Raw genomic sequence first — 12,613 nt, 5'->3', positions numbered from 1 at the left:
ATTTTCTGCAGTATGTAGACTGTGCTTGCCTAGAGCAGTTAACCATCATTTTGACCAAACTTTTGTGAGTAGAGGGGAAAATTCATCTAAGGAAAATGAAGAAAAAAAATTAAGACAAGATTATGTGGCAGTAGTAAAAGTCTGCACTTAAAATATTTTTTAAGTGAAGATTCTATCTGAGCAAATGGTGGTTCTTCGGGTAAACTACGTACTTACAAGTAAACACTGCCTTTGAGTAGCCAAGTGAAATAAACATCTATTACTAAAATCAGACAGCAGTAGAGTTTTCATGCCTGTCAAACACTTCTAGCCAATGGGCAGCTAGGAGCCGAGTGAGTCTATGCACTGGTTTGACCATCTTGAGGTAAACAAATGTATGTTTTTTGTTTTTTATTGAGACAGAGTCTCGCTTCTTTTTTTTTTTTTTTCTGAGTTGGAGTCTCACTCTGTCACCCAGGCTAGAGTGCAGTGGCACGATCTCAACTCACTGCAACCTCCGCCTCCTGGGTTCAAGAGATTCTTCTGTCTCAGCCTCCTGAGTAGCTGGGATTACAGGTGTGCACCACCATGCCCGGCTAATTTTTGTATTTTTAGTAGAGATGGGGTTTCATCATATTGGCCAGGCTGGTCTCAAACTCCTCACCTCAGGTGATTTGCCCGCCTCAGCCTCCCAAAGTGCTGGAATTACAGGTGTGAGCTACCACGCCCGGCCAACAAATGTATGGTTTTTAAAAAACATCCTAGGGACCTTAATGGCTGATGAATTTGTGGTTCCCAAAACTGAGAGATTGCCAGAAGTACTTTGAGAATTTTTTTAAACATACCAGTTATTTAGTTCTGCCCCAAAATTAATGAATCAGAATTTCAGAGAAGTGGGACTCAAAATTTTACTCTTCTACAAGACCCCCAGGGGATTATGGAAATACTACTCTAAAATAAATGACTAATTCAAAGACTCTTTCTCCTTCCTAAATGCTTTAGGGCTCTTCTGTAGTCATAAGATCAAGACACACAAATAGGAAATGTATCCTTAAAATATTTAGTTTCTAACGTTTATTGGTGACTGCATCTGTATTTCAGCATCATTTTTTCAAGCTGTTTTCTTGTAAATTGTTTCACTTCTTAAAAAATGTACATGAGTCTCTATCTTTTTTTAAGAATTTTAATTTTCCTAGTTCCTTATCTTTTTAATGATTATTCTTTGAGTGGTATAGCTCCACTCTCCAAGTACAGACATTTAAGACATGAGCTTTTAAGAGCAGCTAAAAATTATTGGTTGTTTACTATGGGTTTTATCCATTTGTATGCTTTTTTTTTTTCTCAGCTATCTTCAAAATAGCCATAGGAGGTAGATTCCATTATTATTTTACTCTAAAAAGAGAAAACTGAGTTTTAAAGTGTTAAAGTGGCAGGACCAGGATGAAGATACGAGGTGAAAGTAACTAAAGGTTGTTAGCATAACAATTCAACCAAAGATGCAATTGAAACAATATGTCTTTGCTGTCATGTCTAGACAATGAGATGGCCAGACTGCAGGCAGCATATTTGCAGTGACTCTCCAAGGCCTGCAAGGTTAGAGCTGGTCTAGGTAGATGTTTGCAGCTGGAAGTGGGAAAACATCCAGGCAAGCAGGGGGTTAATCCTGGTATTCTTGCAAAAGTTCAGATCCATGGTATGAAGGCAGTATGAAAAGATATGGGCAAGGATAGTGGCACCAGAAAGGCTTAGCAATTGTCTACAGGGCCCAGCCATGGCAACTGTAATTCAGAAAATAAATTCAGTTACAAATGAGACAAGGAGAAGGACAAAGGAGAACCTTAGTCATGGAGAAATTGGTGTCAATCAGAAAAACTCGTCAAGAACTGAAACAGGAAAGCCTGGATAGATATTGCAACTGGTATACAAAGCCAAGCCTTGGTTACAAGTTGCTGGGAGAAGCATAGCCTACATCTGAGAAATAAATTACAAGGTCAGAATGAAACCAGCAGCAAAGCTGAATGCTAAATCAGTTAGCTCTTGGCTATGATATCTTGTATGCCCCCAGCATAGGGACAAGATTAGCTCCAAAATGCAGAATAAGCCTGAACCTCCAGATGGGGGCTAAGTGGCCACGGCTGTGAAGATTAGAGGGCTGTAGGGGCAGGAAGCCAAGAAGATCATTAGACTTCCAAGGCAAGAACAAAAGTTATTAGTGTTTAAATAAAATGTATTTAAAATGTTGAATGTAAGCAATAAGGAATTGTGCTGCAATGACAAGTGCATTGATTTTCATTTACATACCTTGTATGTTAACGTACCTTTGTATGTTAACATATTGTATTTAGTCATGGCCATGAAGGGCAGATTGGAAACAGCTGAAGGACACAGGAATAAAGCAATGAGTGAAATTAAATAGGCATAGAATGAAAGAGGCTGTAAAGTAAGATAGGAAGCAATAGCGGAGTGATCTGACTATAGTACTCGGCAACAGAACCTTCACTAAATCAAGGGAGCGTTGATACACTATTGATTTTGGATGACACCACGGCCAGGTTCTCTCAAACATAAAATACTACGTATGATAAGTGGCAACAAAGAGTACAACTTATTGTTTTATTTTGCCTTTAACACTAACTAAACTATAATTTTATGTGTACAGATTTCCTCAATCCTGCATTATGAAATAATAACAAGATGTGAATAACTGCTGATGTGAAATAATGTTCTTACTATATCCACAATACTGAAACTAAAGTGAAAAATTAATTCCTGATCTTTCTTTAACCCTGGCCTAATAAGTTAATATTTTGCATTTTCCCACTGGGTTAAATCTAGTTATTCAAACATTCTTAAGTACTTTCAAGATGAAGATAAATCTTTATTAGAATAAAAAAGTCAGTACACAGTTAGCTGATCATGTTTTCATAGTTAGATGAGTTTTTGAGTTCAGAAGAAAGTCACACTGGAGATGGGAATAAAAAAATTAATAAATAGGGGAAAGAGAAGGAGAATAAAAGAAGAAGAGAAAAATAATAATTAGATGGCATTGACAAACTATGATACTAATGACATAACATTTTAATGCTTTTATTTTGAGAAAACAGATGGCTTGTAATCTAATCTAAGACCCTAGTTTATGTTCTATGATTTCATTTCAAGGTTTTTCTCTTGCATTTTTCTTATATGGAGAACATCAAGGCTGTAAAAAATCAGAAAATTTTAGGTTCTCTCAATAGGAAAGGAAGACCATTGCTACAAAATACTTTTTCAGTTATAGATATTAACTTAAATGTAGGAAAGGATTAAGCTTCCAAAAGAGGGTTAAAATTCAACAGGACAAGTTATTCACATGCCAGTACATCCATTCTCATAATAGAGGTATCTTTCATTAAGGATGGACTTGGAAAGTAACTGAAATGCCTGTGTGAAGGGATGTGTGTGCCTGTTTATGCGGAAGGGGTTAAGAGAAGAAGAAAGGGATTAAAATATCATTTCTCTTTATATCCAGACTGAAAACAGTCAAAACTAATACATTTATACATAAAAGAGACTCTCAAATACACCCTGCCAAATATAATTTATAAAGAAGAAGAATGGCTTATAAATAAGTCAAATATAATAAAATTGACTCATTGCAAAGTAATAAAGCTCCATCTGATAGCATTGGGAATACCAACTTATGATTTCAGCAAATATTTCTGATTTCACTTTAGAAACAGCCTTATATTCCCTTAATTATCTTACCTGATAAATTATCTCAGTAAGTCCAAAGTAGGTCAGTGGAAACTCTTTTCTCTGGGAACTATTCCTTAGAAGTAATTAGCCTGGAACTTTCTGTTGGTTCTGTCAGTCAGAAGTAGTTCAGAGCCCGGGGGTTGATACTTGATTTAATATACATATACATACAAAAGCACTGATAGCTGGGTCTGACCATAGGAATGGCTGGGTATGAAATTGGCTGCATGCCTAATATTTCCAGGAACAGAGCACAGGTGCACAGGTTTAAGAGCAGATGCAGCCAGATGACAAATGACATAAAGGGACAACTTAAATTATTAGGTATATTTGCTTTATATGTATTCTTCATAGCTCTATATCCCTGTTTTAACTTTGCTTTTGTAGTATTCTCTACATGCCACTCAGGCTCCATTAGCGATATCATATTGGCTTAAATGCTATTAACTCCTTAGTAGTCATTCATTTTGTCTTTGAAAGCATTAATAATATTTTCCAGTTTTAGTGTATAACATCCTTAGTGTTTGAGTGCAATGGTAAGAAAGGAAAGAAGCAAAGTTGTTGCAAAAAAATGAGTTCCAAAGAGGAATGAATGAATGTTTATTATTTTCTCTATTTCATTGATGTTTCATAACTGAAACAGGGTGTGGGATCTGGCATTTCTTTTCTGGGTGTCTCTTACAAAGACAGTTTAGTTTGAAGTCTTTAACATCTTGCTCCTTTGATCTGAGAAAGCTCCCTGTCATTAGGAAGATTGTGTGTTATTGGCAACCTGCCCACATTTAATGCATTTTGGATTGTGGAGGCTCATGAATATTTGAAGTGGGGCAATGGCCATGGATGATCCTTGGCACTAGATTTCATCATAGGTATAAGTAAATTAGACATTAGGTCTTGCTGACTTTAGTACCTTTGGGTTGTGAGTTTGATAGGGAAAATTAAGACACCTCTGAGGAAAATACAGAAAGTGGTTTTATTTAAAACCACTCCTGGTTGACAACTGAACAAAAAGATTGTGTTTAAAATGGAAACTGCAATCTTTGTATTGTTTTTCTACTAAGTAAAAAGGTCAGACTTGGATATGGTACATTTAAAGAGGATGCTGATTAGTCACAAAATTTTAGCCATCTAAGAGTTCATTCAGTTTCTCCCTAGGGTGTTTCCCTTTTATTAATTTCCTTTGCTTTCTGGCCCCAGAAGTGTAACTGGTAACCAATGTTAGCTGTGGTTTCTAATATAAGTTTACTCATGGAGACAATGAAAAAAAAAAAAAAAAAACAGAAAAAAGATAATAGATCTGCTCTAGAAAATCCAAGGTTTTTTTTGAATGTGTGCATGGCTTTTTGAGAAAACATTTTAGTTTCAAGATTCCTGGAGTTGAGGTATGACCTCTCTCCATTTACCTCTTATCTCCACCTTGAAGACAGTAGCTGTCACCTCTGAAAGCTGCAGTAGCGTTTTCTGTTTGTGTCAATGAGTGGGAACTGAAGAGTAGATACCTCTCATTCCTTTAATGATTCCATTTGCCCAAAAAATGTTTCGGGGTGGGGTGTGCATATACAGCTCCTGACTTAGGGAAGCACATATCTTTCCACTCAGAATTTCAAGGGGAAAATGTTGATAGTTTTTAGCAAAGGTGTGTCCAAATCTGAAAGTTGGGGTTTGCTTTCATTATTTATTTCTTTTCTGTATTTCTTCACCTATCTTGATCAAGAAAATAAACAGCTTATATTTTTCTAAATTTCACACGATGTAATAAAATTTAGAAGTAAAAGACTAGGAATTCTGACATGGTCTGTACGATGGTCTATACAGGGCATTAAACAATGCCCAGTGTCAACAAATGCCGTATTCGCAATCCAAACTTCTCTCTGCAGTAGCTGCCGGTAATCCAACCTGCAAACTGAAGTTAAAAGCTTCAATTGTTACTCAGGAAGACAAATGAATAACAATGACACTTCTAATATGCAATAGTCAAATAATAACAACCACCACCACCAACTAACCACCCCTCCAGAAAAAGGAGGGTTATGAAAGTAAAAAATAAAAAAAATTGAAAAATAAAAATAAACAATAGTCTTTAAAACCTTGAGTCTTCTGTGATGCTAGCCTACCTTTTTTATTTAAAAAAATGGGTTTTTACATAAATTCTAGAGAATCTTTTAAATTCTTCTCTGTATCCATACCTCAACTGTACTAGCTATCACAGTGATTAATGAAACTTAATTAGGTTATGACAGCTACAAACCCAGATCTGGTGTAGAATACCAAGAAATATGGGGATAAAGAATTCTGAACTTCAATGTGTTTTATTTGTTTTTACAATATTTATTAGGCCATGCAGTTTAAATCATGTAATTTCCATTTTATATCAAAATCATAAAATACTGCATGGCAACAGAACAAAGGAAACAAAACTCCTAAGTACAGATTGTATTTCTACCACTAACTTAACACTTTTCATTACTTGTTTCTCTTTTTACTTGCTTTTCTTGTTTGTTTGTTTGAGATGGAGTCTCACCCTGTGGCCCAGGCTGGAGTGCAGTGGCACTGTCTCAGCTCACTGCAAGCTCCGCCTCCCAGGTTCACACCATTCCCCTGCCTCAGCCTCCCGGGTAGCTGGGACTACAGGCGGTCGCCACCACGCCCGGCTAATTTTTTGTATTTTTAATAGAGATGGGGTTTCATCATGTTAGCCAGGATGGTCTCAATCTCCTGACCTTGTGATCCTCCTGCCTCGGCCTCCCAAAGTGCTGGGATTACAGGCATAAGCCACCGCACCTGGCCTTTACTTGCTTTTTAAATCTTTGCTTGCTTTTGAAATCTTGTTGCAGGCCACACCCTGTTAATGGTAGGTTGCCTAACTTTTGGTGCTCACTCATTAAACTCACTCTCTATTTCTTCTTGAGTTTTCATGTCTCAGTTTCTAGCATATTCTGAGTCAGCGATTCCTGTCTCCACACTCAGGGAATACCTGCTCCATGTTCCGATGTCCCAGTGTAACATCCCAGTCTCAAAGATAATACTAGGAATCTCACTGTAGTTATCAAAGTGTGACAAACCTTTCCAAAGCGTGTCAGACACCATCCTAAATGTCTAGATTTATAGAGCCATTTGATCCTCACCACAGTCTTATGAATGTAATACACTAGTAATTCTTATGTTACAAAACAGAAAACTGAGGCACAGACAGGTTAATCAAACTTCCCAAACCCAAACAGCAAGTGAGAGAGCCACGATTTGAGCCAGCCAGGCAGACTCCGTGCTCTTAACTACCACTCAGGGTCTTCTCTTATAAATTATGTGTGTATATAAGTGTATATTGTGAGTATGCACACCCACACACACACACACACACATAGACCAAATGTATCTATCTTACATATTCAGGATAGAATTTTACATGTTTTAATGGGAAAACAAAGACTTTAAGTGGCAGTTTGGGATGAAATTCACCACTAACACACTTACATTGTGTATGATGCCCTTGAAGTTCTTTTTCACTCGGTATATAAAATATATTTCTTTGTAGTCCCCTTCAAGACTGTGTAGTTTTCATTTGTTTGTTTTTCACAGAGGTATTGAATTATTCTTATCATGGTTATGCATGCATCCAATCAGATGAGAATGTTACTAGACTTAAGGTTGCATAGAAGAGACATACCTTCACCAAAACCTGAGGTTTTTTTAGCTGCTTCAGTTCAATTTGCCTGTTTTGCAGTGGCCTGACTGTAAGCCAAAGCTTATTACAAATGTCTATTTCTGCTGTAAGAATAGAAATTCCTGGAGATGAGAAATAGAAAAAGAGGGAAGAGTCACCAAATTAAATAAAAATAAATATGACAGTGGGTTTTAATCTGTATCTTAGTAGATTAAATGCCCTGCTGTATCTTTTAATTTAGCACTGAAAATATGATGTGAAGCCTCTTATGTTCCAATATAACATATATTTTTGATGGTTATATTAAAATGGGTTTTACATTTTTTCTAAATATAAATACACGCATTCCATCATAGTGATTTTAAAAAAAATAGAAATACAAAAACTTTAGGAAAATGTCATCCCTCTCTAAGATAATCATTGTGAAATTTGGAGATATATTTTCTGTGTGTGTGTGTGTGTGTGTGTGTGTGTTTTATGAGAATCTAATAATATTTTACATATTAACAAAACCACTTATCTTGAAAATTTTTAGTTAATCTTGAGGGTGAGTTATTTGGTGATTGTTAGGAAGGCCAAACCAATTTAAGAATAATGTATTTATACTGGAATGCAATTTCTGTGTCCCAAGCTCTGATTATTCTTTCTAAATTTTCAGCACTTCTAAAAAAAAATTCGTTTGAGGGTACTGTCCTAACATTTGTGATCTAAAAAATTATCAAAGCCTATATCCCCTCTAAGCCTGTGTTAAACATTTTTCTTGTTTAACTCCAAGAGATTAGACAGTATGTTAACTGAAAACATTTCCACTGTCTGTATCCAGAGTGTTCATAATAAATAGCTTTCTGAGGCATAAGCATTGTTAGATGAGAAACTGTCCTCCCAAAGGTGTATTAAATCGGGTAGAAACTGTTGCTGGTCTTCTGTGGTTTACTTCCAAATAGTAATATATTGTATGTGTTGACTCATCTAAACTACAAATCAGTGAACCATCCTCAGCAGCCAACATCAGTCTGTTCCAGACACATTTCCCTACAAACAGGGCATATAATATCTAATAAGTGATTGAACAAATTGTAAAATTATATGCAACACCCAATCAAAAAATCAATACTGCTGAAAGTCTAAATGCTTATTACAGAAAAAAGCCAATAAATAATGAAAACGAATATCTGATTTTCTAGCCCCCCTAATGTAAAGTAAAATTAATCAAGAGTGGGTCCATTCATCCTTTTATCACTAAGCTATGAATGGAACATAAGAAATCAGGACAATGCATTCGGGACAGATGATCTTCTGAAGATTGTTTACCACAGCTCTTTTTTATTTATTGCAGCCTTTCAAAGTCTTTGACACAGTAGTTCACTGTATTCTCTGAGCTCATCCTGAAATGAGCTTTCTACAATCAAAATTATATTATCCATGGTAATAAAAGTAATGGTAGGTTCTAACAAGCCATAAGGGCTTATAATAAGCAGATATTAGGAGATGTTTATCTGGGAGAAGTGCACAACAGTTTGGAAAAAGGCAAAAATAAGAAATAAAATAAAATATTAGCTTCACATTAGCAAAAATTAGTGATGTATTTCTGTAATAAACATAGGTATCTGCAGGCCGGGCACAGTGGCTCATGCCTGTAATCCAAGCACTTTGGGAAGCTGAGGCAGGCAGATTGCCCGAGCTCAGGAGTTCGTGACCAACCTGGGCAACACGGTGAAACCCTGTCTCTACTAAAATACAAAAAATTAGCTAGGCATGGAAGCATGTGCCTGTAGTCCCAACTACTTGGGAGGCTAAAGCAGGAGAATTGCCTGAACCTGGGAGGCAGAGGCTGCAGTGAGCCAAGATCACGCCACTGCACTCCAGCCTGGGTGACAGAGCAAGACTCCATCTAAAAAAATAAAAATTAAAAAAAAAACAGGTAACACAGGTATCTGCATAAATTTGGAACTTAGGATATTCAAATATAACATCAAATTATCAATAATGATGAAAAATAAAAATGATATATTTGATTACAGTATGCAACTTAACTTTCAATTAAAATTGTCTTCCCCAGAAAGTATGTTGATTTTTGGAAAAAGAAAACACAACAGAACTGCTTGCATTACAGCTACACTGGATGGTCAGACTTGGGGAGAAGAAAGAAAAGAAAAAGAAGCCCTGCATTTATCAATATATTGGTATATTAATCAGGGTTATTCAGAGAAACAAAGGAATAGGAAGCAAAAAATTTTCTAGTGAATCACTAGAGATAATAGTGGAAGGTGACAGTTCCATTTCCACCCCTTGATTTCTGGACCAATGAATTTTGGCTATGGGAGACAGAGCACCACATATTAAATGCTGATTCAGAGCACATACAGCCTTCTGGAGAACCTTGCACCAGTCCTAGAAAGCATTGTCACCTACCTGGTGTTACAACTGTGATTTCTTTCTCTTTTTTCTTTTTTTTCTTTGAAACAGTGTTTCGCTCCGTCACCCAGGCTGAAGTGTAGCGGCATGATCTTGACTCACTGCAACCTCCACCTCCTGGGTTCAAGCAATTCTCCTGTCTCAGCCTCCCAAGTAGCTGGGACTACAGGTGCATGCCACACGCCCAGCTAATTTTTGTATTTTTAGTAGAGACAGGGTTTCACCATATTAGTCAGGTTGGTCTCGAATTCCTGACCTCAGGTGATCCACCCACCTCAGCCTCCCAAAGTGCTGGGATTACAACTGTGATTTCAAAAAACCATTCCACCACTCTATCAAGCCAGCAGCTATAGGATGGCAGGAAACATGGTAAGACCAGGGAATTCCATGAGCATATACCCATTGCCATGCTTCTTTGGCAGTGAAGTAAGTTCCTTAGTCAGAAGCAATGCTGTGTGGAATACCAAGATGGTGGATAAAGCATTCCGTAAGTCCATGGATGGTAGTTTTGGGAGAAGCATTGTGTGCAGGAAGAAAAATGTATATCCAGTGTAAATACCTATTTCAGTAAGGACAAACTGCTGTCTCTTCCATGATGGAAGCAGTCCAATATAATCAACCTGCCACCCAGGAGCTGGCCGGCCACCATGAGGATTGGTGCCATATTAGGGACTCGGTGTTGGTTTCTGCTTCTTGCAGATTAGAACTCAGTGGTGGCTGTAGCCAGGTTGGTCTTAGTGAGTAGGAGTCTATGTTGTGAGCCTATGCATAACCCCCCTTTTTTGCCACAATGGCCACTTTGTTCATGAGCCCATTGGGCAATGAACAGGGTTGGCTGGAGAAAGAAGCTGAGTGGTAGCTACAGAATGGGCTATTCTATCCACTTTATTATTACAGTCTTCCTCTGCTGAGGTTATCCTTTTGTAAATATTTACATGGGACACAAATATCTTCATGGTTTTTTGCCCATTGAGAGAGATCTATCCACATACTTCTTCCCCAAATTTCCTTCTCACCAATATTCCAGTCATGTTCCTTCCAAGTCCTTGACCATCTACCAAACCATTGCCCACAGTCTATGAATCAGTGTACAGTCACATGTCCTACCTTTTCTCCCAAGCAAAGTGAACAATCAGGTGCACTGCTTGAAGTTCTGCCTACTGGAAGGATTTTTCTTCACCATTGTCCTTGAGGAATGTTTCAGAGAAGGTCTGCAGTGCTGCAGCTGCCCACTTTCAGGTGGTAGCTGTATATCATGCAGAATCTTCTGTAAATCAGGCCTGAGTCTTTTTTCCTCTATCAACTGATCACAAGGAGCTCCCCTGTGAGGCCACAGAAGCAGGCGGGAGAGAGAAGGTCCTGTAATAGGAGTGGGTGCCATGACAATTAGGCCCCTTCTTTTCATGTAACTTACTTGTGCCAAGGGCCTGATTTGACCTAATCTCACACAAAGCACTTCCATTTGATGATGGAGTGCTGCTGTGCATGCCCAACTTCATGGCTTTACGGGTAAGACAACACTCAGTTCACGGTAGGAAGCTCAGGTCAAATAGTAACTTAGTAGTGCATAGTTAAGTATTAAGTCTCTACTAAGGCCCAGTAGCAAACTAAGAACTGTTTCTCAAAAGGAGAGTAGTTATCCACAGAAAATATCAGGGCTTTGTTCCAAAATCCTAAGGATCCACACTGTGATTCACCAATAGGGGCCCATCAAAGGCTCCAGACAGCATCCCTGTCTACCACTGACACTTCAAGCACCATTGGATCTACTGGATCATAAGGCCCAAGTGACAGAGCAGCTTGCACAGCAGCCTAGACGTGTTGCAGAGTCTCTTCTTGTTCTGGGCCTCACTGAAAACTAGCAAAAAGCAGTTTACTCAGTAAATGGACTAGAGTAACACACTCAAATAAGGAGTATGTTGCCTCCAGAATCCAAAGAGGCCCACTAGGCATTGTTCCTCTTTTATGGTTGAAGGTGAGGCAAATACATCAAGTTATCCTTTACCTTAGAAGTAATATCTCACATGCTCCACATACTGACCCCTAGAAATTTCACTGAATTTTCTTGAAAATTCACTCTCTGACATGCAAATGTCTTACCAATAACTATAGAGTAGTTGCTACTTCTTGCTCACTACGTCCAATCAGCATCATGTCACCAGTGTAATAGACTAGTGTGATATCTTTTGGAAGGGAAAGGTGATAAAGATTCCTGCAAACTAAATTATGACATAGTGGTAGAGAATTAACATACCCCTGATGCAGCACAGTGAAGCTATATTGCTGACCTTACTAGCTAAAAGCAAACTGATTCTGGTTGTTCTTATTGAGAGGTATGGAGAAAAAGGCATTTGCTAGATCAATAGCTGCATACTAGGTACCAGGGGATGTATTAACTTGCTCGAGCAATGAAACCACATCCAGTACAGCAGCTGCAATTGGAGTCATCACCTGGTTAAGCTTATAATAATCCACTGCCATTCTCCAAGATTCATCTGACTCCCGCACAGGCAAGTTGAGTGAGAACATAATAAGAATCACCCCATCCCTGAGTCTTTCAAGTCCTTGATGGTGCAGTCTTTCCAGGAATGTAGTGTTTCTTTGTGTTTAATATTTTTCAAGGTAAATGCAGTTTTAGCAGCTTCCACTTATCTTTTCCTACCATCCTAGCCTTCATTCCACATGTCATGGAACCAATGTGGGGTTTCCGCCAGCTGCTGAGAATGTCTACTCCAATTATACATTCCAGATCTGAGGAAAGAAACACAGTGTGGGTTCAGGGACCCACTGGATCCACTGTGAGATGGAACTGAGCTAAAGCTT

General features: G+C 38.0%; 1 protein-coding gene and 1 long non-coding RNA gene across 2 annotated transcripts in view; one reads left to right on the top strand and one right to left on the bottom strand.

Annotated features, from left to right (window-relative positions):
* Positions 1-12,613, top strand: part of TMEFF2 (transmembrane protein with EGF like and two follistatin like domains 2) — a 244,285-nt gene that overhangs the window by 138,547 nt on the left and 93,125 nt on the right. The window lies entirely within an intron of this gene.
* The window catches only part of LOC134756666 (uncharacterized), a 123,434-nt gene continuing 120,490 nt past the window's right edge, over positions 9,670-12,613 (bottom strand). The window contains exon 3 of the long non-coding RNA XR_010129655.1: positions 9,670-12,541. This is a non-coding gene — a long non-coding RNA (uncharacterized lncRNA). The remainder of the gene's footprint in view (positions 12,542-12,613) is intronic.

This window comes from Gorilla gorilla, chromosome 11 (assembly GCF_029281585.2).
Source record: "Gorilla gorilla gorilla isolate KB3781 chromosome 11, NHGRI_mGorGor1-v2.1_pri, whole genome shotgun sequence".
Lineage (NCBI taxonomy): Eukaryota > Metazoa > Chordata > Mammalia > Primates > Hominidae > Gorilla > Gorilla gorilla.
This window is presented reverse-complemented; position numbering and strand designations above follow the sequence as displayed.